The sequence below is a fragment of the Triplophysa dalaica genome, chromosome 10 (assembly GCF_015846415.1).
Source record: "Triplophysa dalaica isolate WHDGS20190420 chromosome 10, ASM1584641v1, whole genome shotgun sequence".
In the NCBI taxonomy this organism is placed as follows: domain Eukaryota; kingdom Metazoa; phylum Chordata; class Actinopteri; order Cypriniformes; family Nemacheilidae; genus Triplophysa; species Triplophysa dalaica.
This window is the reverse complement of record NC_079551.1, coordinates 23235895-23263166: the sequence shown is the minus strand read 5'-3', so window position 1 is coordinate 23263166 and position 27272 is coordinate 23235895. Positions and strand designations below refer to the sequence as shown.

The 27272-nt window shown below is 41.3% G+C and overlaps 1 long non-coding RNA gene across 7 annotated transcripts; it reads right to left on the bottom strand.

Moving 5' to 3' along the window:
* Window positions 1-82: 82 nt before the first annotated feature.
* Window positions 83-27255, bottom strand: LOC130430440 (uncharacterized). Of its 7 annotated transcripts, none has more exons than XR_008907794.1 (15): window positions 27074-27255; window positions 24737-24828; window positions 24579-24631; window positions 24186-24321; window positions 23995-24086; window positions 16587-16658; window positions 16227-16330; window positions 15788-16091; window positions 11458-11549; window positions 11300-11352; window positions 10268-11042; window positions 7907-8346; window positions 4871-4918; window positions 4499-4611; window positions 83-251 (listed from the first exon to the last, which is right to left on the bottom strand). It is a non-coding gene; the product is annotated as an uncharacterized LOC130430440 (long non-coding RNA). The 7 variants fall into 7 exon arrangements; XR_008907793.1 differs by lacking the exon at window positions 27074-27255 and adding an exon at window positions 26255-26451 and having other exon boundaries at window positions 23995-24106; XR_008907791.1 differs by lacking the exon at window positions 27074-27255 and adding an exon at window positions 26255-26451.
* Window positions 27256-27272: the final 17 nt, after the last annotated feature.

The window sequence follows — 27272 nt, the reverse complement described above, 5'->3', positions numbered from 1 at the left end:
ACAGAGACAGAACGACAGTCAGTGGGGAAACGCAAAACACTGTTTTGTCACAAAAAGCGCGTGCAACTGGTCTTGCCTTCACATCCTCTCCGTATCATTGAGGAGGTCCAGGGTCTGGAGCTTGCCCCCTGCCTGGGCCATGTACGCAACAAATCGCTTGATGCGATACACCTTGCTGGCGACATTGTCCTGCAGCTTAGTGGAGGGGTCGGGGCCCTCCTGGTGGGCCCTGTATTGCTCCATCAGTGTGTCTGGAAAGAGAGAGAGCAAAAAAGAGACAGGTTAACTCACAAAAGACACACAAAACAGCACATAACCTTCAAGGGGCCACAGGCGGAGGTCCGGGAACGTGGTCCGGGAACTGGGGAAGCCCATGCTCCCCGGGCGTCGCAGAGGACTTGCTGGTTGACGCCTTGGAGGAGGAATGCTGAGGCGGCACTGCATCTTCCTCCACGTTGTCTTCCTCGATCGCAAATGAGGAGTTGCTTCGCCTGACTCCTGAAGTCCGAAGGCCTTCGGTGTGAGCGGTGTTGCATAATGCGGAAGAGCCTGGAAAGCTCCTTCAGGGTGGACGTGAGGGTGTCCACCTGGGAGTTGAGCTGGGCCACGGTTTCCCTCGCCATGACGCAAGCTCTTTTTGGACACCCACTCTCCTCTGTCTCTTCCTGCTCCTCCGAACCCTCCTCTTCAGCTTGGTCCAGAGCAACCTCTCCCTCCTCATCTTCCATGAGGTCCAGCGTCGACACCATTGGCACTTGCAGGTCTGAGGCCCGCAGTGCAGCCAATTGCTTTAGACAAAGAAGCCTCTTCATCTAACTAACGTGCTGCCTGCGCGTTGCCACCGTCAGCTCAGTGTGGGCCTTCAGATGCCGGTCCAGCCTTGCCGACTCTTTATTGCAGCCCTGACCCTGCCGGACTCTTCCATGTTTTTGACCCCATGTGACACCCAGAGGTGTTGGCTCAGCTGGGCGTAATCCCGCTTGCAAATGGTACACGTGTCGATCGGTATGTTGAAGAAATGGGGGAAAAGAGAAGTGGGAATTAGGGTTTTTTTTATGCCCCGGGCATTGGAAAGGAGGGAGTCGCTCACCTCCGAAGTTTGTGGATTACGCGCAATTTCCATGCAGTTTATGGATTGCTCACCTCCGACATTTCTGGACTATGCGGATTTTCCACGCCGCATGTGGACTTTTACAGCCAATGGATGCAAAATGAATCAATTGCAGACTAAATATACTCAATAAAAAGATATTATTAATGAATAAAGATTAATTCAATAATCACTGTGGTTCATTTGTCTACAATGCATACAATACATGCAAAAATCACAAACCTATTGCTGTGTGCAGAGGTCAAAATGATCTCACATGTACGTAAAGCCTACAGCAGAATGACATGAACATGTCACATGACAACACATGACAGAATATGTTTTTGCTATCTCACTTTTCTCTTTTAACAGCATCTGGTTTTTGCCCAAATTTCCACAAAAGCCACAAAAATATGAATGCGCATAAACTGCATGCAGGTTTTTCGTAGGAAAGGCGTAGGAAGCCGTTTTTTCGCTTACTATGTATGCGAGGGGCGTGCGACAACATACCGAAAGCGCATTCTCGTGCACCACATGGTTTAGCCTTTGCATGCGTCCTAGGGTACACGAGAGGAGAATCCGGCCTATGGTAGAACCTCGGATTCAGGAGGAACAGTGTGGTTTCTGTCCCGGTCGTGGAACACTGCACCAGCTCTGTACCCTCTCCAGGGTGCTGGAGGGTTCATGGGAGTTTGCCCAACCAATCCACATGTGTTTTGTGGATTTGGAGAAGGCATTCGACTGTGTCCCTCGCGGCATCTTGTGGAGGGTGCTCCGGGAGTATGGGATTCGGGACCCTTTGCTAAGGGCCATCCAGTCCCTGTACGACCGGAGTAGGAGCTTGGTTCGCATTGCCGGCAGTAAATCAGACTTGGTCCCGGTGCATGTTGGACTCCGGCAGGGCAACCCTTTGTCTCCGGTTATGTTCATAATTTTTATGGACAGAATTTCTAGGCGCAGCCAGGGGCCGGAGGGCGTCGGGTTTGAGGACCACACAATTTCATCTCTGCTCTTTGCGGATGATGTCGTCGTGCTGGCCCCATCAGACCAGGACCTCCAGTATGCACTGGGACGGTTTGCAGCGGAGTGTGAAGCGGCTGGGATGAGAATCAGCACCTCCAAATCTGAGGCCATGGTTCTCAGTATCTGGGGGTCTTGTTCACGAGTGAGGGAAGGATGGAACGGGAGATTGACAGACGGATCGGGGCAGCTTCTGCAGTAATGCGGTCGCTGTATCGGTCTGTCGTGGTGAAGAAGGATTTACCGGTCAATCTACGTTCCTACCCTCACCTATGGTCATGAGCTGTGGATCATGACCGAAAGGACAAGATCCCGGATACAGGCGGCCGAAATGAGCTTTCTCTGCAGGGTGGCCGGGCGATCCCTTAGAGATAGGGTGAGAAGCTCGGTCACTCGGGAGGAGCTCAGATTAGATCCGCTGCTCCTCCACATCGAGAGGGGCCAGCTGAGGTGGCTCGGGCATCTTTTCCGGATGCCCCCTGGACGCCTTCCCGGGAAAGTGTTCTGGGCATGTTCCACCGGGAGAAGACCCCGGGGAAGACCTAGGACACGCTGGAGGGACTATGTCTCCCGGCTGGCCTGGGAACGCATCGGTGTCCCACCAGAAGAACTGGAGGAAGTGTCTAGGGAGAGGGAAGTCTGGGCATCCCTGCTTAGACTGCTGCCCCCACGACCCGGCCCCGGATAAGCCGAAGAAAATGGATGGATGGATGGACTCCGTCCCCGGATATCCGGGAATAAAAGGGAGATGGCGTGCTGCATTCGTTCACCTTTAGTTCTGAGGAGCCTGAGAGCCTCCCACAACTACTGCAACGGCTGGCACGTGTTTGTGGCAAGAAGGACACAACGTCCCGTTCCCTCCATCAGGGAACTGAGGTTACATCGGTAACCAAGATGTTCCCTTTCTGTTGGTCCCTCGGCGTTGTGTCGAACCGACAGATGGGGTTCCTATTAAAACCCGCCACAATGCTGTGCCGTATCACAATCTCAGCGAAGCAATGGTGACTGGCCCGGGCATGTCAGACGGGAGCGCTTGTGTTAAATTTGCAATCTTCCAGTGGATATGTAGGCAGAGGGTCCCAGAGCTTTTAGAAAAGGTGGGAAGCCTCTACCTTCTGTCCTCACTGTGCCGTAAGTCCAATGGGTAAGTGCACTCCTCGAATGGGGAATGCACTACAGAGAGCACTTCCTACCATCGGAAGGAGTTCTATTGGAGACACCCACACGGTCGCACTGTCAGTGTATATGTCATGGGAAAAACTATGCAGACTGAAGTAGTTAGCCGCGAGGTGGAGGTCCACCTAGGGAGGTCATGAGTTACTAAGGTGGGAACAAATCATGAGAATACATCAGACGGAACTGTCCGAGTGGGGTAGGTACAACGTCCGGTAGCACAGTGTCCGGTTAGAGCTATGTGTGGACAACTCAGAAGGTACCCCTCCTAAGGGGCAGGGCTGCTCTGCCCAGCCCGCCCGCAGGGGGTGCTTGCTTATTCATGTATGGAATGCCTTTTTTCTTCGCACCGTGGGGGAAAGAATGGAGGCTAAGCAGCACACTGACACACCCATGGAAAGGTGCTTTCGCAGGCATACGCCCTATGTCCTACATGTTGCAATGCAAGACGTGGACTGACACCGGTTCAAAGCGGAGGTTGTAAAACCTTGAGAAGGTGTTGGGCAAAGGTGTTGGGGAGGCCCCCAGGGAGAAGATCGGCTCTGCTGACATACCTGCCTGGCGATTCAGCTCTACGCACCTTCGATTTGAGAGTGCTGAGGGCTGCTGAGTATACTCAACGTTGCGTCTCGCAATGACGAAACGTCTGGTTTCCAAACACCGTCTTGAAGAGGGTGAGAGCGGCTGTGAAAAACACCCAGAGGGAGAGGTCTGTTTCTGAAGTCACTGATTAGCCTCTTCAGGTGTTTTATATCAGAGTTGGGGCTAAACTCTGCAGGAAAATGGATCTCGCGGGACAAAGTTAAGAACCACTGTTTAAAGCGATGAGAAATGCTAAGCAATGTTTGGAAAAACCCAACTAGTTTGTTGTGGTTTTGAGGGAAAGTCAAAATTTGAGTCTTTTCGCCATAGTTAATATTAATGTGGAGTGTAAAATTCCTCAATTATATTAGATTTCAAAATGTCGTATAGGGATTCATATTTTCTGACAGTTTGGAACTGAGACAAGGGTAAAACTATCAAATGTGTACACAAAAGTATTTGACCATAGCGAACATAAAAAAGCAAGATACATGTTTAAATGTGAATGTTTAACATAGAAAAATACTAATCATCCTTATTCTGATCAAACAGTTATGATTATTATTGGATGAAACATCTTTCAGAGATAGAAATGATAACAAGAGGATTGGAGTAGAAGGATGGACGTGCTACCTAAGTGACATGAGAGTCTGAGACTCGGCCTTGCAGAGTTTGCCGATATTTGCTGCTGATTTGTCTGCGTTCACATCCCCGTCACATGTGACATCCCCCCCAGCCGTCTGCTCCTGCACACACAAATAAACACTAGCACACAGCCACAGAAACCGACATGTAGCCGTGATAAAGACCACTTAGACACATCAGAAACAAGCTACCGATAACACATGTGAACTGATGTGTGACAGAGAATCACAGTACAGTGGATTCAGTTCAGTGATCATAATCATTGTGTCATTTATATCTATATGTTGTGTTTCTGTTCTATTAGTAACGTATTAGTAAGTCAAATTTATACATGTGTCATAATCAAAAATGTGTACGTACCACAGCTGTTGAGTCCAGTGCTGTAGACTCATCTGAATATCTGTGAAACTTATGAAGGAAACATGTGTTTAAACTTTAAGCACTGAACTATTGTATAAAGCTCTCTAACAATACTGCAAAGCAAACAAAATGTTATACATGAAGATAAATGCTATTTATTTGTCAGTTTATATTGATAGAAGCCAAACGTGTATCAAATCAGCTTTCATGAAGAATAATAACTAAAAGCCTTCAGGTGTCACAGGTTGTAGAGATGCACGTGCCAAGAGAGTCAGAGCACAAAATACTAAACTTGAAAGTTCTCCTTCACCTCTTCTTATACTGAAACGGACAAATAAACACAAAATAATGTCAAAATTCCCATACTAAAAAGAATCCTTATAAAGGTATTTAGTTTTGTGATCAACCAGTGCGTAGTGATTGGTAGAATACTGCAAGCGTTTGACGGAAATGTAACGCCTCCTATTTATTCGAAACATCATGTTCACAAGCAATTGTCCTGACAGGTGATAAAATGTAATCAGTACTTCCTCATATCAATTCAAGGTCATTAGCATGTAGCGTTATTTCTGGGGTGTTACAGTTTGTTTATCTGGCTATTAACTTTTCATTTTGACACATTTGCCGCACGTATCTGACTTCAACATTCGCCTAAAAACTGCAGTTTACTGTGTGATGAAATTATCATTATAATCCTGATTTTGAAGAATATAACATACAATAAGAAAAAGGGTCAAAGAGCTGCAATTAGTGCCTATGTAATTGTCTGTAAGTGTAGTGTATGACTCTTCTGTATGACTGATGTTTTTTTCTTTTTTTACGCTATTGTAGAGAAAAATGGCATTGTAAGGAAACGAGACCCCTCACATCCTCATGTTTGTGGATGAAGCTGGCTTCAACAAGGCCAATGGGCGAAGACCTGGCCGTGATATTATTGGCCACCGGGCCACGGTGGATGTCCCAGGACAGCGAGAGGGCAATATAACTATGTGTGCTGCAATATCTGAGAATGGTGTGGCCACTCACATCCCCAGTCTTGGCCCATACAATAAATAGAAGCTCCTCATCTTCTTGGACCGCCTTCATATTCATTTGATCCCTCAAAAAGAGAGAGGTCTCATAGGGCCTCACCTACCACAATTTGTATTTGTATGGGACAATGTCAATTTCCACTGTGGCCAACTCATCAGGGCCTGGTTCAGTACTCATCCAAGGATGGTCATGGTGTTTCTGCCACCTTACTCTCCTTTCCTTAATCCTATTGAGGAGTTTTTCTCCGCTTCAAGGTAGAGAGTGTATGAGCATCGGGCTCAAGATCAGAGGTCACTGCTCCATGCAATGGACACTGAGTGTTAGGATATTACAGGAGATCAGTGTAGGGGATGGTTGCGACATGCACGCTGTTTCTTCCCTCGTTGCATCGCAAGAGAGAATATACGCTGTGATGTGGACGAGAATCTGTGGCCAGACAGACAGCAGCGTGTGGATGGACAGGAGGGTGAGGATGATGGACAGGAGGGTGAGGATGATGGACATGAGGGTGAGGATGATGGACAGGAGGGTGAGGATGATGGACAGGAGTGTGAGGATGATGGACAGGAGGATGAGGATGATGGACAGGAGGGTGAGGATGATGGACAGGAGGGTGAGGATGATGGACAGGAGGGTGAGGATGATGGACAGGAGGATGAGGATGATGCCCAGGAGCGGGAGGGTGAGGACAGCGACCAGTGAAGAACTGTTAGTTGTGAAACTCCAGCTTTATATACAGCACTCTAGGCTGCATATAATTTGAATAGTTTTTTATTTGTGTATTTAAATTACAGTATATTATGGTGTATACATTTTCTTTTTACTCTTATGTATTGACGTAACTTTATGTTTGTAAAAGATAATGATTAAAATTTCCTTGGCAGTATTAGTGCAATGTGTGATGTCAAAGCTTGGAGGCTACTCTTACTCTAAAATCCTATTTCTTTTTTTCAGTTTTATACACAATTGCATTCTGTTAGCTAGACAAAAAACAGAACAGTAACTATTGTCAATGAAGGAATGGGCCAAGACTGAAAGGTGGACATGAGGGATGTTTAAATGGTCCTCTGCCATAGTGAGAAAACATCTGAATATTTTGACTTTTTGATATAGTGCTTACACAATGCCAAAGGGGTGAAGCATTTTGGGGGCACTGACTGTTTAAATGAGAAGTTAATTTGAGTATGAGTTTTTGCAGGTGAACCATGGTGTTGTACCGAACCATCCACGTTATTTTGGCAAAAGCACCAAGAGTGTTGAGAACGTCCGGTCTGTTTCAAGAAATGAGTCAAAGCATTTGAGAAGGATCTTTGTCATTTTCGTGGCACTGACTCTTTATTTGGGAAAGGAATTAAGTTTTGAGGCATGAGTGAAAAGTTTTGGGAGAGATATTAGCTTTTGCAAGTGATGAATAGTGTTGTGCTGAACAGTTAGAATGTTTTGCCAAATGATCTTAGAATTTTGAGAATGTAATTTCTGTTTCAAGAAATGAGCCAAAGCATTTGAGAAAAACTGTAATGCTAATTAATGCCTTGTTTTGACATTATGGAATTTAAGACTTTTTAAGACATTTTAAGGATCCGCGGACACCCTGTTTTATATACGATGTTTAAAACACTATAAAATAAACAACCATATACATCATACAGAGTTTGTGTGAGATAGAAACAAGCTCACACTACAGCAGGGAATGGTTACATTATAAAACAACGCGAGCAACATAATAAAATTACGCGAGCGCTTTTGCCCTTCTTGATCAACCAGTGTTAGGCCACATCTCATCGCAACTCAACAAAGACAATAAACCCTAAACCCTAAATAAATACTTAATAAAAGACAATATAAACATGACATTTGTTGCCTCTAGTGGAACATTATTACTCATTATTAGGACTCATGTTGTCTTTTTTCACGCGCACGTCTGCATTTTCAGATCACAAACATACGACAAAGTCAACTCACGTTAGTCCGTAACAAAGTGTTTTACAGTGAAAATATACTTACAGGCTGCAAATCAGAAGCGCCAGACTGTCCTTGTAAAGTTTTAATGGTTGGAATAGCCCCACTTTTAACCAAAGCGTTCGTGAAGCAGCCGTCTGGAAATGCGCTGCTCAAACTTGAACATTCGGTTTGTACTTTCCTGGAACAGTATTGTAAATAAAATTGGTCCATTCCTTTTCAGTTGTGTTATGATGTCATGTTACGTACGCTTTAACATTCGATTTGTACTTTTCTGGAACAGTGTTGTAAATAAAATTGGACCATTCGTTTTCAGCTATGTAATGGCAGGGCAAAAAAAGGGTCTTTCTTTATTCAACGAAAGACACAGCGTCTCCACGACATGAGAGTCTGAGACTCGGCCTTGCAGAGTTTGCCGATGTTTGCTGCTGATTTGTCTGCGTTCACATCCCCGTCACATGTGACATCCCCCCAGCCGTCTGCTCCTGCGCACACAAATAAATACAATTCAGCTCTATAAAAATCCCATATCAACCATAGTAGAATTTAAAAGTGGAGTTTACTTCTTTCTCCAACACACAAATCAAAATAATTGATTATTAAAAAATTTGACTTTCGGGAACAAACAGGACTTTTGTCATTACACACACATGTGAATGTGAGAGTGTGAGACGGCTAATAAATGCAGTGAATGTTCAAAGACTAATATTTGGACACATTTTTAAGTCCAATATAGAGTTTGAAACACATTTCATTTTTTATTAGTAAAATGGTTGATTTCAATTAATAAGATGTGATTTTTGATTAAGTATTTGATCACCAAATTTGTCTGATCCTTGCAAAAGCGTGTCCAAACTTGAACTGGTACTGAATACTGGTCATATAAGAATACAAGTTTACAATACAATAACATCAAAGAACAGATACTCAAAAAGTGTCATTTTCTACCTCTGCCAACATCCTCTCCTATAAAAAGTAAAGAATACACAACATACTGTCTATGATTTAATGGAGTAGAATCTTGCTGTAAATAAAGTAAGATTGATCTAATCTTTTTTCAATCATAGTTCACTGTTAAAAGAGTGATTGCAATTCAATTGAACTAGAATTGAATTCATGCCCACGTTGATCTTTTATTCATCATTAAAAATATCGTTATTCTAGATAAAAAAACAATGACACAGTGTTGGTCTGCTAATGCGTCTGAAAATGCGCTGCACAAACTTTAAAGAGTAGGTAACATATGTTTTTTTAGGCCCTACTTTGGGTAATGGAGTGTCCAACAACAAGTTTATCTACATACAACGTGTAAAAACACTTTAATCTCGTAATTATATGCAGTTATTCGTACCTTACTTCTTGACTGACTCTCAAACGATTCGTTCCGCGATTCACCCGTCTAGGCCCCTCCTACCCGGTAAACTTGTGTCATGTGATTGGTCAGATGGTTTAGTCTGTTGTGATTGGTCAAACGCGTTCACCATTTGTCGCAAAGTGAACGCCTACCGTCATTACAGGATTACGGTTTATATGTTTTTATATATGTGTGTAGCTAGAGATGGCGGCGATTTTACCGTACCAGTTTGAGCCCGAGTCTGACGAGGAAGAAGACGCTAATCCTCCACAAACTCCACCACGACTGGAGCAGGATGATAGTCAGTGTCAAGTGACAACTCTTGTCATAAAAACTCTCAGTGTGACAAGATGCATGTTGTGTTTTGCTTATCAATGAAATAAATTATTATTTTTCTTAAAATACGTTAGTAATACTACTATTTCGTCTAGTTGTGCGTTGTCATGGTACATAGAGCATTTCAAAAAGTCGACATTATGAAAAATGATTGTAGTTTCACCCAAATATATCTATATAGGTGCACGTGCGGCAAAAACTGCAGAGCGAGGATGAAAATATTTGCTGCCAGGAAGTGCAACAGGTTGTTTACACATTATTATGAATCAATTTATGTTATGAAAAATAGTTTCTATCGTTTGTTGCCATCACAACAAAAGTATTTCATAAAACATTCTATTAAGTTCATAAACGTTTAAAGTATTTAGATAATTAATTCATCATTCTGCAGATCCCAGTAAGAAAAAGGACATTTACAATTCTCTTTTAACAGTATTATACATGGACTAGTTGACACAGCATACAGTGTACCGTGTTCGTATCTTCAGATGATATTACAATACAGATAGTACTCGACTTAGTTCTTGAAACAAATACTTTGAGAATTCATGGATTGAACAATTAAATCAGCTGAGTAAATAGCAAGATAAACAAACTGTAACACACCAGAAATAACGCTACATGCTAATGTTAGCGTTATATGCATTAGCTAAACACAGACATAAGGTACGAAAATATTTCTTGAAGTTCAGACAAATATCAAAAGTCACACTTACAGGTTGGGACTCGGTGGAGCTAAAAGGTCCAAATAGAGTTGGTATTCCCCCTCTTTCAAGGATAGTTGTTTCACATATCCTGCACTGAACACGCCAAGATTATCAAAGCAATCATCTGTGAAATGACACGCACAGTTAAACTCTGGGTTTATACTCCTTTGGTTACAAATCATTTTTCCAACGATACCATTTTCCCCTCAGACGTTCTTCCTTTGGTAGTTGAAATAAGACCGACCGTGTCACACCGTAGAACACTGACTCAAGACATGATACACATGCATCACAAACGAGCGACAGTGTTTGGGGGAGGAGACATAAGTTTTCCCGGCAGTCTCAGCAACACGTTTATGTATAGTGACGTAGATATGCATCCTCGACTCGTTTGTGTGATTCAGAGTCGACTCTCAGATTTAAAAGCAAATAACTTCGTTATTTATTCACCTTCCGACTTAAAACTTGGCAGACAGCTTACTTTCAAACACGGCAATATAACAGACTGCATGAAACGTCATTTTTATGATGTCATGTTACGTACGCTTTAACATTCGATTTGTACTTTCCTGGAACAGTGTTGTAAATAAAATTGGTCCATTCGTTTTCAGCTATGTCATGATGGCAGGGCAAACAAAGGGTCTTTCTTTATTCAACGAAACACACAGCGTCTCCACGACATGAGAGTCTGAGACTCGGCCTTGCAGAGTTTGCCGATGTTTGCTGCTGATTTGTCTGCGTTCACATCCCCGTCACATGTGACATCCCCCCCAGCCGTCTGCTCCTGCACACACAAATAAACACTAGCACACAGCCACAGAAACAGACATGTAGCCGTGACGACGACCACTTAGACACATCAGATGCAAACTGCTGATAACACATGTGAACTGATGTGTGACAGAGAGTCACAGTACAGTGGATTCAGTTCAGTGATCATAATCATTGTGTCATTTATATCTATATGTTGTGTTTCTGTACTATTAGTAAAGTGTAATAGTCACATTTATACATGTGTCATAATTAAAAATGTGTACTTACAACAGCTGTAGAGTGAAGCGCTATAAACTCATCTGAACTTCTGTTCATATCCACTGTTAACACACAAGACAGTATTTATTCTGACAGAAACATACAATACAATAATAAAACTGCAGTGGATTTTTGTTGTGATGATTGACATAATGAGAAGTGCTGACCTGACCCTGAACGGCATCATCACTGACCTCCTGCTCTGAAGAATAACTGTCATTGTCTTCTTCAGAATAGTTGTCCACGTCTGGAGAACGGTCTTAAACACAAAGAGACATGAGATGATGTCATCATTATAATAGATGGACATTTTTTGAAATACAATTCAGCTCTATGAAAATCCCATATCAACCAAAGTAACATTTAAAAGTGGAGTTCACTTCTTTCTCCAACACACAAATCAAAATAATTGATTATTTTAAAATTTGACTTTCGGGAACAAACAGGACTTTTGTCATTACACACACATGTGAATGTGAGAGCGTGAGACGGGTAATAAATGCAGTGAATGTTCAAAGGCTAATATTTAGACACATTTTTAAGTCCAATATAGAGTTTGAAATACATTACATTTTTTTTATTAGTAAAATGGTTGATTTCAATTAATAAGATGAGATTTTTTATTAAGTATTTGATCACCAAATATGTCTGATCCTTGCAAATGCGTTTCAATCTTGAACTGGTACTGAATACTGGTCATATAAGAATACTGGAAATACAAGTTTACAATACAAAACCATCAAAGTACAGATACTCAAAAAGTGTAATTTTCTACCTCTGCCAACATCCTCTCCTATAAAAAGTAAAGAATACACAACATACTGTCCATGATTTAATGGAGTAGAATCTTGCTGTAAATAAAGTAAGATTGATCTAATCTTTTTTCAATCATAGTTCACTGTTAAAAGAGTGATTGAAATTCAATTGAACTAGAATTGAATTCATGCCCACCTTGATCTTTTATTCATCATTAAAAATAACTTTATTCTAGGGTGCAAACATGATAAAAAAAACAATGACACATTGTTGGTCTGCTATCTGGGTATTTTAACATTCAGCTAAAACCACTACAGTTATTAATCCTGACCTTTCAAATAAAGCTCAAATCACAGAGAAGTCTAATGAAATGAACAGCAGCAGAATAATAACGTGTGTGTGTATATTCGTTTTTTTTGCATTTATGAATGAAAGTGACGTAACACATTTTCTCTCGGCTGACTGTGCAAACTCCCGATCTTTGTGAGCTGGAGTGAGACATTCCATCAAAGAACGGTCATGAGAGGAGACACACATGAACACCTTCAGCATATTAAACTGCATTTACAGCAGTGCTTCTCAACTCTGCCCCACAACATCTATTTTCCTGCAGAGTTTAGCACCAACTCAGACAAAACATCTGCAGAGGCTAAATTGTGACTTCAGGAACAGACGCATTCAACTTAATGTTGGGCTGCGTAGATTGTTTGGCATAGAGCTCAGAAACAGAATTTTGCCAAGCCACAGATCTGGCCGAGGTTACAAAAAAAATTCTGCTGCACTTAAGGTTCCTAAGAGCACAGTGGCCTCCATAATCCTTAAATGGAAGACGTTTGGGACGACCAGAACCCTTCCTAGAGCTGGCCGTCCGGCCAAACTGAGCTATAGGGGGAGAAGAGCCTTGGTGAGAGAGGTAAAGAAGAACCCAAAGATCACTGTGGCTGAGCTCCAGAGATGCATTCGGGAGAAAGTTGTAGAAAGTCAACCATCACTGCAGCCCTCCACCAGTCGGGGCTTTATGGCAGAGTGGCCCGACAGAAGCCTCTCCTCAGTGCAAGACACATGAAATCCCGCATAGAGTTTGCTAAAAAAACACCTGAAGGACTCCAAGATGGTGACAAATAAGATTCTCTGGTCTGATGAGACCAAGATAGAACTTTTTGGCCTTAATTCTAAGCGGTGTGTGAGGAGAAAACCAGGCACTGTTCATCACCTGTCCAATACAGTCCCAACAGTGACGCATGGTCGTGGCAGCATCATGCTCTGGGAGTGTTTTTCAGCTGCAGGGACAGGACGACTGGTTGCAATCTAGGGAAAGTTGAATGTGGCCAAGTACAGGGATATCCTGGACGAAAACCTTCTCCAGCGTGCTCAGGACCTCAGACTGGGCCGAAGGTTTACCTTACAGCAAGACAATGACCCTAAGCACAAAGCTAAAATAACGAAGGAGTGGCTTCACAACAACTCTGTGACTGTTCTTGAATGGCCCAGCCAGAGCCCTGACTTAAACCCAATAGAGCATCTCTGGAGAGACCTAAACCAACGCTTACCATCCAACCTGACAGAACTGGAGAGGATCTGCAAGGAGTAATGGCAGAGGATCCAAATCCAGATGTGAAAAACATGTTGCATCTTTCACAATAAGACTCATGGCTGTATTAAATCAAAAGGGTGCTTCTACTAAATACTGAGCAAAGGGTCTGAATACTTACTATATTTCCGTTTTCTTTTTGAATAAATCTGCAAAAATGTCAACAATCTGTGTTTCTCTGTCATTATGGGGTGCTGTGTGTACATTAATGAGGAAAAAAAATGAACTTAAATGATTTTAGCAAATGGCTTTAAAATAACAACGAGTGAAAAATGTAAGGAGCTCTGAATACTCACCATACCCACTGTAACAACAAATGACCTTACACCAATACGAAGACGCTGGAAATGACAAATTTATTCAGCTTTATTTTCTTCTCACTCCAGGGGGTTAATGACCAGTACACATTTCAGTCCCATTACATATATCCAAGGTTTTACAGGACACATCCGGATGTTAAGTAATAATTCAAGGCTCGATTTTTAATGAAGTAATTACTCTGGCAAATGTGTACGGCCCTAATACAGATTGTCCAAGCTTTTTTGATAACTTTTTCTTCTGTTGTCCTTCTTACAAGGTAAATTGATAATTGCAGGAGATTTCAACTGCACATAATCTCCTAAACTTGATCGATCAACAGGATCTGACACAACACACACTCAGACTAGGAAAAAGATATGGGACTATATAAAATAACTAAATCTGTCTGATCCATGGAGAACATTGTTCCCTAATAAAAGAACATAATCATGTTGTTCTACAGTGACGAAGGGTCATTCACGTATTGACTATTTTTCAAAAGGCGTCTCCATCCGAAATGGTTAAAAGATCCGGATTTCACAGAATTCGAGTTCAGACAGATAATTTTTCAAAGAGAATAAAGATGAAACATCAGCTACTGTGAGGTGGGAAGCATTTAAGGCATATATTAGAGGCCAGATCATTTCCTTCACAAGCTCCAAAACCAATACATTTAAATTGGAAAAAGAAATTAAGCTTCCAGAAGAAAGCGCCTATTTAGACACTTCAAATACTATACATCATAAACTTCTTAAACTTAGAGCTCAGTATAATACCCTCTCCATAACAAAGGCTGAAAACAGTTTAATAACATTGAAACAATCATTTTACGAGCATGGTGAAATGATTGTGAAATGAAAGGGCAGCAAAATTATAACTTTGGCAGATAAAAATGTAATTCAGAAAATGCCATTAATAGTATTCAAACTCCGAATGGAGAAACAATATCTAATCCCTTAGAAATAAATAAAACCTTTGTTTCATTTCATAAAGATTTATATAAATCTGAATCAGCACCTTATACTGAAGATCAAACACATTTTCTTAATGACCTTCAGTTCCCGCTTATATCAGATGAGGATAATAACTATCTAGACACTTGAAGAACACAAAATCTTGGACTCTCAATGATGTTAGAACAGCCGGCCCCGGTCTGCCAATCGATATATACAAGATGTTTAAAAACTAATTTGTTGGTCCAGAATCATTTCAAAATGGTTACCAATAATACAACATTAAGACCTTTGTCACCAATGCTCTTTATCCTAGCATTAGAACCTTTAGCAATCACAGTTAGAATTAACCACTCTATCAATGGAATTAAAATAAAGGATTGTGACCATCGAATAGCATTATACGCAAACATAACTAATGTACCATAACTAATGTACCAGACATTGACATCAAAATCCTGCAAAGTCAACCAACACATGGAGCAAAAATGGCTGTGCTCCAGTTAAAGAAGGGATTGTAAGGGATGAACAGGGTAGGGTAGCACCCTGTTATCCTTATTAAACATTATCACGGTTTGTCTCACACCAGTTGTGCAAAAGTGGTTCATGGATTTAATCAATTATATTGCATTGCCGATGTACATAAAACCGCAGAACTCATTTGGACATGTGCTCAGGTAAATCCCAACAAATCAATCAAGCACGATGCCTTGACATCGTGAACCTTTGTGAACCTCGGCTACCAAGTTGATTTCACGCACATGCCACCAATAGTTAATATAGTTAATAGATAATCTGAAATATTATTATCAATCTATTCTCGAAGTGGTCAGAAGCATTTCCCTGTGCAAAAGAGGATGCTGAAACTTAGTAAAAATCTTAACTATGGAAAAATACCTCGACACGGGGTCCACGAACCATCGTAAGTGACAATGGTTAGTGAGTCGGACTCTTAACCAGGCTGACGACCTCGGCCCACAGTACGGGAGCATCCCTGCCTCTGACTAAGGTTGAGAGGATGCCTCGAAACTCAAATCATTTGCCGCTTGAGCCAATCCCCAGGGACAGTGACGGGGACTAGGGGTGTGATCTGCATCTTCTCCCCCTCGGGAGGTGGTTCGATGGCTGGCAGTGGCCGCTTCTGCCGCAGCTGCTGACGGGGTCATGGTCTCCTCTTCCACGTCTTCTTCCGAGGGGCCGCCTGAGTGAATGTTTAACATAGAAAAATTCTAATCATCCTTGTTCTGATCAAACAGCTATGATTATTATTGGATGAAACATCTTTCAGAGATAGAGTGATAACAAGAGGATTGGAGTTGAAGGATGGACGTGCTACCTAGGAGTCTGAGACTCGGCCTTGCAGAGTTTGCCGATGTTTGCTGCTGATTTGTCTGCGTTCACATCCCCGTCACATGTGACATCCCCCCCAGCCGTCTGCTCCTGCACACACAAATAAACACTAGCACACAGCCACAGAAACAGACATGTAGCCATGACAACGACCACTTAGACACATCAGAACAACCTGACGATAACACATGTGAACTGATGTGTGACAGAGAGTCACAGTACAGTGGATTCAGTTCAGTGATCATAATCATTGTGTCATTTATATCTACATGTTGTGTTTCTGTACTATTAGTAAAGTGTAATAGTCACATTTATACATGTGTCATAATCAAAAATGTGTACTTACAACAGCTGTAGAGTGAAGCGCTGTAGATTCATCTGAATATCTGTTCATATCCACTGTTAACACATCTCCACCCTACACACACATTACACAAATATGTGAAAATATCTAATTTACTGTAGACAATAACCAGTGACAACAAATATAAAATTATTATTGGGAAATATCCAGACTATAAAAGGACTGATGACAGAATTAGGGATGAGCGAGTACAGCATTATCTGTATCTGTATCTGTATCTGTTAACCATATGAATTATCTGTATCCGTACTCGGACTGGGCGGGGCCTAACCAGGAAGTGGGCGGGATTTAACCCGGGAATTGGGTCGGGTTGTCTTGAGATGGGCGGGGCTTTAACCGGTATGTTATTTTAAGCATGCAATTGATATGGGTTGATCAGAAATTGTTATATTTATTGCTGATTATAAAACTATTTACATGACAGCATCAGCATTGAGCTTCAGATCAATGGTTTTGATCACGATGACAAACAAACTATATACAGAATAAGTTTTGCAATAATGAATACAACACATGCGGTTGCAATTATGAAGTAAAATGTAATGAACAAGAGTTTTCATCTCAACATAACTTTCTTTTTTTAACTTTTAATTAAAAACTGGCTAGAGCCAGCTGACGGTTTAAAAAAGACAGGCAGAGACGCATTCTACCAAGCACCACATCTGAACAAACCCCACGTTTACAAAACTCTACTGGTTAATAAGCAAGTACTACAAACCGAAATAAAAAACAAACCTGAAGCTGAAGAAACCCTAAACGTTAACGGAAAAGACCCGCGAACCTGAGCGAGGGAGAGACAGAGAGAGAGAGCTGCGAACACAGTCAGCAACACAATACATCTGTATGTGTGTAGAGGAGGGGCGCTGTGACTATCACAGAACGCAGACACAGTCAGCAACACAATACATCTGTATGTGTGTAGAGGAGGGGCGCTGTGACTATCACAGAACACAGACACAGTCAGTAACACAATACATCTGTATGTGTGTAGAGGAGGGGCGCTGTGACTATCACAGAACGCAGACACAGTCAGCAACACAATACATCTGTATATGTGTAGAGGAGGGGCGCTGTGACTATCACAGAACACAGACACAGTCAGTAACACAATACATCTGTATGTGTGTAGGGGAGGGGCGCTGTGACTATCACAGAACACAGACACAGTCAGTAACACAATACATCTGTATGTGTGTAGAGGAGGGGCGCTGTGACTATCACAGAACACAGACACAGTCAGCAACACAATACATCTGTATGTGTGTAGGGGAGGGGCGCTGTGACTATCACAGAACACAGACACAGTCAGCAACACAATACATCTGTATGTGTGTAGAGGAGGGGCGCTGTGACTATCACAGAACGCAGACACAGTCAGCAACACAATACATCTGTATGTGTGTAGAGGAGGGGCGCTGTGACTATCACAGAACACAGACACAGTCAGTAACACAATACATCTGTATGTGTGTAGAGGAGGGGCGCTGTGACTATCACAGAACGCAGACACAGTCAGCAACACAATACATCTGTATATGTGTAGAGGAGGGGCGCTGTGACTATCACAGAACACAGACACAGTCAGTAACACAATACATCTGTATGTGTGTAGAGGAGGGGCGCTGTGACTATCACAGAACGCAGACACAGTCAGTAACACAATACATCTGTATATGTGTAGGGGAGGGGCGCTGTGACTATCACAGAACGCAGACACAGTCAGTAACACAATACATCTGTATGTGTGTAGAGGAGGGGCGCTGTGACTATCACAGAACACAGACACAGTCAGTAACACAATACATCTATATATGTGTAGGGGAGGGGCGCTGTGACTATCACAGAACACAGACACAGTCAGCAACACAATACATCTGTATATGTGTAGAGGAGGGGCGCTGTGACTATCACAGAACACAGACACAGTCAGCAACACAATACATCTGTATGTGTGTAGAGGAGGGGCGCTGTGACTATCACAGAACACAGACACAGTCAGCAACACAATACATCTGTATGTGTGTAGAGGAGGGGCGCTGTGACTATCACAGAACACAGACACAGTCAGCAACACAATACATCTGTATATGTGTAGAGGAGGGGCGCTGTGACTATCACAGAACACAGACACAGTCAGCAACACAATACATCTGTATATGTGTAGAGGAGGGGCGCTGTGACTATCACAGAACACAGACACAGTCAGTAACACAATACATCTGTATGTGTGTAGAGGAGGGGCGCTGTGACTATCACAGAACACAGACACAGTCAGTAACACAATACATCTGTATATGTGTAGAGGAGGGGCGCTGTGACTATCACAGAACACAGACACAGTCAGTAACACAATACATCTGTATGTGTGTAGAGGAGGGGCGCTGTGACTATCACAGAACACAGACACAGTCAGTAACACAATACATCTGTATGTGTGTAGAGGAGGGGCGCTGTGACTACCACAGAACACAGACACAGTCAGTAACACAATACATCTGTATGTGTGTAGAGGAGGGGCGCTGTGACTATCACAGAACACAGACACAGTCAGCAACACAATACATCTGTATGTGTGTAGAGGAGGGGCGCTGTGACTATCACAGAACACAGACACAGTCAGCAACACAATACATCTGTATGTGTGTAGAGGAGGGGCGCTGTGACTATCACAGAACACAGACACAGTCAGCAACACAATACATCTGTATGTGTGTAGGGGAGGGGCGCTGTGACTATCACAGAACACAGACACAGTCAGCAACACAATACATCTGTATATGTGTAGAGGAGGGGCGCTGTGACTATCACAGAACACAGACACAGTCAGCAACACAATACATCTGTATGTGTGTAGAGGAGGGGCGCTGTGACTATCACAGAACACAGACACAGTCAGCAACACAATACATCTGTATGTGTGTAGAGGAGGGGCGCTGTGACTATCACAGAACACAGACACAGTCAGCAACACAATACATCTGTATGTGTGTAGAGGAGGGGCGCTGTGACTATCACAGAACACAGACACAGTCAGTAACACAATACATCTGTATGTGTGTAGGGGAGGGGCGCTGTGACTATCACAGAACACAGACACAGTCAGTAACACAATACATCTGTATATGTGTAGGGGAGGGGCGCTGTGACTATCACAGAACGCAGACACAGTCAGTAACACAATACATCTGTATGTGTGTAGAGGAGGGGCGCTGTGACTATCACAGAACGCAGACACAGTCAGCAACACAATACATCTGTATGTGTGTAGGGGAGGGGCGCTGTGACTATCACAGAACACAGACACAGTCAGCAACACAATACATCTGTATGTGTGTAGAGGAGGGGCGCTGTGACTATCACAGAACGCAGACACAGTCAGCAACACAATGAGGATTTTTATTCAATCCGAGCACAGATATTGACTCGTATTACTCGTATAATACTCGTACTCGGCAAAAGTGCTCTATCCGTACCGGATACTCGTTTCAGCCGAGTATCCGGCTCAACTCTAGACAGAATTATTGATAATGTAGTTCCTCACTGAGGTGTTAATCATGACATTTTAAATAAAGCTCAAAACTCACTGAAATCTAATGAAATGAACAGTAGCAGAATAATAACGCCTGTGTGTACGTATTTGTTTTTTAGCATGTACAGGACTCTAGACTAAATGGTCACATTTTAGAGCGACTGCCCAACTGATCAATAGCCTATACAATCTTTGCATATTATAAAATTAATGCTCAGAAATGTTATATTGGGTAACCTGCGCATTCAGTCACTCATTTTCGTGTCCCGTCCTTCACTTATCTATAAGTGCTTCCGCCCTAAAGACGTAATTCGCAGGAAGGACCGAAAGAGCAGACGAGTGAAGCTCTCAATCTTGCAACTGAAATAAATATGCAGAATACAAGAATTTCCCCGGATAAGGTAAAAAACAGCAAACATAACGAAATGTGTTTGTGTGTATTCTATGAATGTTAAACTTATGAAGGAAACATGCGTTTAAACTTTAAGCACTGAACTATTGTATAAAGCTCTCTAACAATACTGCAAAGCATACAAAATGTTATACATGAAGATAAATGCTATTTATTTGTCAGTTTATATTGATAGAAGCAAAACGTGCATCAAATCAGCTTTCATGAAAAAGCCTTCAGGTGTCACAGATTGTAGAGATGCACGTGCCCAGAGAGTCAGAGCACAAAATACTAAACTTGAAATTTCTCCTTCACCCCTTCTGATACTGAAACGGACAAATAAACACAAAATAATGTCAAAATTCCCATACTAAAAATAAACCTTATAAAGGTATTTAGTTTTGTGATCAACCAGTGTGTAGTGATTGGTAGAATACTGCAAGCGTTTGACGGAAATGTAACGCCTCCTATTTATTCGAAACATCATGTTCACAAGCAATTGTACTAACAGGTGATAAAATGTGATCGGTACTTCCTCATTTCAATTCAAGGTCGAATCTGATACAGAAAATGAAGATGATCAAGCTGATACATCAACTTTGCCACCGTAACTTGTGCAGGATGTAAAGGATTGGTAAGTTTAAATTTTTTATATTATGTTAAATAGGTAAAAACTATAGCTTACTGTATTACCTTTTATCAGGGTTTTAGATTTAAGACTTTTAAAGACCTTTTCAATAGTGCAGAATGATATTTAAGACCAATTTCATGGCAACAAATTTGCACATATCCAGTCAAACAAACACCCACCCCCCGAACATGTTATCTGTTGGTTGGTTCCGGCTATTTTGTTCTGCCCGATAAACAGAGACATACATGATTTCTTTAAGAAAAGAAAATCTTTAGGTTGTTGGTTCGATTGCATTTCTAAGACCTTGGAAACATGGATTTAACACATTTTACAGTTTTTCTCCATTGGTTCGGCTCATTTCTAGAAACAGAAATTACATTCTCAAAACAACATGGACAAACCTACTAAACCACATGTCAACTGTTCACAACAGAATTGAATTTCTCGTTAGTTTCATCAAATTGCAAATTTCTAAGTTAATGTGTGAATGTCTCAGTACATCTTTGAAATGATTAAGTACAGGTAGCCTACATTTAGCACAATTTCCAAGTGATTAGATCTTGTTGATCTAAACTGATTGTTGATTCTCAGTCTAATGTTTGTTCGCTCCAAAGCGTGTCAGCGTCATTTCATTGTATAAGTCATCACATGCACAATAGTCTGTTCAATTGTCAAAATTAGTCAAGAACAAAATACCATGAATACCATATATGAATCCCTTGGAAAATTTGATTGATTACAGCAATTGACAGTCAGGTGAAAGTAGAACTTGACTAACGAAGGAAGAGTTTCACACATCTCAGATGACCAATCAAACAGTAAGTTTAGTTACCCGACAGGTGCTGTCCATGACTGTGAATGCTGACAAACATGTATGTTAAGAGCTTGACCGTGCAGGACCAGTACAATGGCAGAGGTAGGTCGCCGAGTGCAGTCTAATGTTCCTTTTTCTCCGCTTTGAGGTACAGAGTGTATGAGCATGAGGCTCAAGATCAGAGGTCACTCCTCCATGCAATGGACACTGCGTGTGAGGATATTACAGGAGATCAGTGTAGGGGACGGTTGAGACATGCAAGCCGTTTCTTCCCTCATTGCATCGCATGAGAGAATATACGCTGTGATGTGGACGAGAATCTGTGGCCAGACAGACAGTAGTGTGTGGATGGACAGGAGGGTGAGGATGATGGACAGGAGGGTGAGGATGATGGACAGGAGGGTGAGGATGATGGACAGGAGGGTGAGGATGATGGACAGGAGGATGAGGATGATGGACAGGAGGGTGAGGATGATGGACAGGAGGGTGAGGATGATGGACAGGAGGGTGAGGATGGTGGCCAGGAGGATGAGGATGATGGACAGGAGGGTGAGGATGATGGACAGGAGGGTGAGGATGATGGACAGGAGGGTGAGGATGATGGACAGGAGGATGAGGATGATGGACAGGAGGGTGAGGATGATGGACAGGAGGGTGAGGATGATGGACAGGAGGGTGAGGATGATGGACAGGAGGATGAGGATGATGCCCAGGAGCGGGAGGGTGAAGACAGCGACCACTGAAGAACTGTTAGTTGTGAAACTCCAGCTTTATTTACAGCACTCTAGGCTGCATTTAATTTTAATTGTTTTTTATTTGTGTATTTATATTACACTTTACTATGGTGTAAACATTTTCTTTTTACTAAGTAACTTTATGTGTGTGAAAGATAATGATTAAAATTTCCTTGGCAGAATTAGTGCAATGTGTGATGTCAAACCTTGGAGGCTACTCTTACTCTAAAATGCTATTTCTTTTTTTCAGTTTTATACACAATTGCATTCTGTTAGCTAGACAAAAAACAGAACAGTAACTATTGTCAATGAAGGAATGGGCCAAGACTGAAAGGTGGACATGAGGGATGTTTAAATGGTCCTCTGCCATAGTGACAAAACATCTAAATATTTTGACTTTTTGATATAGTGCTTACACAATGCCAAAGGGGTGAAGCATTTTGGGGGCACTGACTGTTTAAATGAGAAGGAAATTTAGTTTTGACACATGAGTGAACCGTTTTGGGAGAGTTATTTGCAGAGTTTTAGAGAGTTTTAGAGAGTTTTTGCAGGTGAACCATGGTGTTGTGCCGAACCATCCACGTTATTTTGGCAAAAGCAGCAAGAGTGTTGAGAACGTCCGGTCTGTTTCAAGAAATGAGTCAAAGCATTTGAGAAGGATCTTTGTCATTTTCGTGGCACTGACTCTTTATATGGGAAAGGAATTAAGTTTTGAGGCATGAGTTAAAAGTTTTGGGAGAGATATTAGCTTTTGCAAGTGATGAATAGTGTTGTGCTGAACTGTAAGACTGTTTTGCCAAATGATCTTAGAATTTTGAGAATGTAGTTTCTGTTTCAAGAAATGAGCCAAAGCATTTGAGAAATACTGTAATGCTAATTAATGCCTTGTTTTGACATTATGGAATTTAAGACTTTTTAAGGATCCGCGGACACCCTGTTTTATATACGATGTTAAAAAGCTCACACTACAGCAGGGAATGGTTACATTATAAAACAACGCGAGAAACATAATAAAATTACGCGAGCGCTTTTGCCCTTCTTGATCAACCAGTGTTAGGCCACATCTCATCGCGACTCAACAAAGACAATAAACCCTAAACCCTAAATAAATACTTAATAAAAGACAATATAAACAAGACATTTGTTGCCTCTAGTGGAACATTATTACTCATTATTAGGTCTCATGTTGTCTTTTTTCACGCGCACGTCTGCATTTGCAGATCACAAACATACGACAAAGTCAACTCACGTTAGTCCGTAACAAAGTGTTTTACAATGAAAATATACTTACAGGCTGCAAATCAGAAGCTCCAGACTGTCCTTGTAAAGTTTTAATGGTTGGAATAGCCCCACTTTTAACCAAAGCGTTCGTGAAGCAGCCGTCTGGAAATGAGCCGCACAAACTTGAACAGTGTTGTAAATATAATTGAACCATTCGTTTTCAGTTGTCTCAATTTAGCCGGGCTAAACAAAGGGTCTTACTTTTTTTAACGAAACACACAGCGTCTCCACGACATGAGAGTCTGAGACTCGGCCTTGCAGAGTTTGTCGATGTTTGCTGCTGATTTGTCTGCGTTCACATCTCCGTCACATGTGACATCCCCCCAGCCGTCTGCTCCTGCACACACAAATAAACACTAGCACACAACCACAGAAACTGACATGTAGCCATGACAACGACCACTTAGACACATCAGAAACAAGCTACCGATAACACATGTGAACTGATGTGTGACAGAGAGTCACAGTACAGTGGATTCAGTTCAGTGATCATAATCATTGTGTCATTTATATCTATATGTCGTGTTTCTGTACTATTAGTAAAGTGTAATAGTCACATTTATACATGTGTCATAATTAAAAATGTGTACTTACAACAGCTGTAGAGTGAAGCGCTATAGACGCATCTGAACTTCTGTTCATATCCACTGTTAACACACAAGACAGTATTTATTCTGACAGAAACATACAATACAATAATAAAACTGCAGTGGATTTTTGTTGTGATGATTGACATAATGAGAAGTGCTGACCTGACCCTGAACGGCATCATCACTGACCTCCTGCTCTGAAGAATAACTGTCATTGTCTTCTTCAGAATAGTTGTCCACGTCTGGAGAACGGTCTTAAACACAAAGAGACATGAAATGATGTCATCATTATAATAGACGGACATTTTTTGAAATACAATTCAGCTCTATGAAAATCCCATATCAACCATAGTAGAATTTAAAAGTGGAGTTTACTTATTTCTCCAACACACAAATCAATATATTTGATTATTAAAAAATGTGACTTTCGGGAACAAACAGGACTTTTGTCATTACACACACATGTGAATGTGAGAGTGTGAGACGGCTAATAAATGCAGTGAATGTTCAAAGGCTAATATTTGGACACATTTTTAAGTCCAATATAGAGTTTGAAATACATTACATTTTTTATTAGTAAAATGGTTGATTTCACTAAAGTTATGGCTGAGGTCGGCTGAAGCGCTAAGATGTTCAGTAACAGATTTGGAGAGAAACGAGTTTAAAGTTAAGTGATGAAAATAAAAGCACAACAGTCCAGTATCACAAGTTAAAGTCACTTTATAGTGGTAAGAGATTTACTCTTATAATAATTTAATATAAATGACATTTCGTAATGTTGAAGTCTATAAAAATACTGAACAAAACCGTTTGAACAAAAGGAAAGTAAGGAAAATGGTTCAGGACACACTTAAAGAACAAGAGATCTGTCATCATCACTACACAAGGAAACTAACAAACATTCTGTCAATGTCAGAGAATTTTGGGTTAATGTGACCTCTGGTACACACACGTGCAGGAATATCAGGACCACAGCCAATCAGAGGGGGGTCCGCCCTTCACTATCTCTGATTGGTTTAGACTCTCTGATTGGTTTAGACTCTCTGATTGGTTTAGACTCTCTGATTGGTTTTGCTGCATGTCCGCCCAAATAATATTAGATAAAATATTAAAATAATTAATTTTTTTATATCCTTTACGTTGTCACGACGTGACCAAAACCGGCAGATTACGTAACAAGATTACGTCGCTACGACATAAATTTGATCAAAATGTTACGTTGACGTTACGTAACAGTCACTTATTTTGTCTATCTGGGCATCGTTCATAATTTACATATACATATTACATATAATATTTTTACTGTTATTATGTGAAATAAGTTTAAATCAAGAATGAATTCGCAACATTTCAAACATGCGCAATTTAACGTTACTAGCACACATATATCAAACGTGCTAATCGCCAATTTGATTTTACAATGGAGTCTATGCACAGAGCTAGCAAAGCTAGCGTCACATGGTGGATACCCCACAGCACATATTAGCACATCTCACTGTACTGTATTGAGATATAATTCTCTGAAACCTCCAAACATCACTTTATACATTATTAAACTCAAACAAAGCATTTTACATCATACATTGAATTTAAATCGGTTTCTGTTCAATACCCGTTAAATAGTAAATTTCAACATTAGATTTTAATAAACACAATTATCATAAAAACAGTGATACTCACCGAGGAGAAATTTACATTAAAGAACAAAGAAATAAATGTTCCTCTGAGGTAAAGATTCAGTCTCTCATCATCTCGTCTCCTAACGCGGTTTATAAAGTTAAACTTTCTCACAGTCTTCATTAAAAGCAGATTTATTTCTCGAGTTTTCCACTTGTTTCGTGAATCTATTGTTAGATGATTTAAACTGCGGTGCTCATATATTCTACCTGTTCCGCTAACACTCGTACTTTATCAAGAGGGGCGGGGCTTATGCTCTCGTCTGCCCAATTAGAGAGACTGTTGCTGCGTCATAATTGGCCTTGTTATATTACGTACTAAAAGTATGAACTGTTTTTGTATACTTTTGAGTTGGAAGCAAAAAAGTGTGTAGACGAGGACGTCACATAAGAGAAACGATCGTTGTTGCCTAGCTTCGCACATTCACCATAAACAAAGCATGTGACGTTTAATTTATTCCTATTGTTTTATTGACGCTTTCCGTTCCACCTTAAAAATATTTAAATATATAATAAGAACTGATCAACCGATTCAGCATCATCGCCTCGGACAGCACCGGGGAACGGCGCTGGAAATAATATTGCTGATGACGCAATTGCCCTGCTCCCTCCAAAATGGATACAAATGCATATTCAACAAGCGGGTTAAAATAATCTAAATAAATATATGACGATTATCACTTTTGACATAAAATGTGAAAATAAATTAAAAGTGTTAGCCTACGCCGTATTACAGTAACTCATTTTTAATAAAATAATTTAAAATCCATATCAGTTGATTTGTGTCCACGCGCCACGCCCTCCCAGGAATCTATAACGTTACCTGTACTTCCACCTTTAAAAATTCATCATAACCGCGCGCGCGATCTGCTTGCAGTCATCGAGATGGATGCTGAGGATTTTAAGAAAAGAATAGCTAGTGGAGGAGTTTGTAAAGTTGTCGACAATACGTCATCAAAAATCAAGTCCAATATGTGGGAGAATTTTGGAGTTAACTGAAGAAAATATTGTGAACTGCTTAT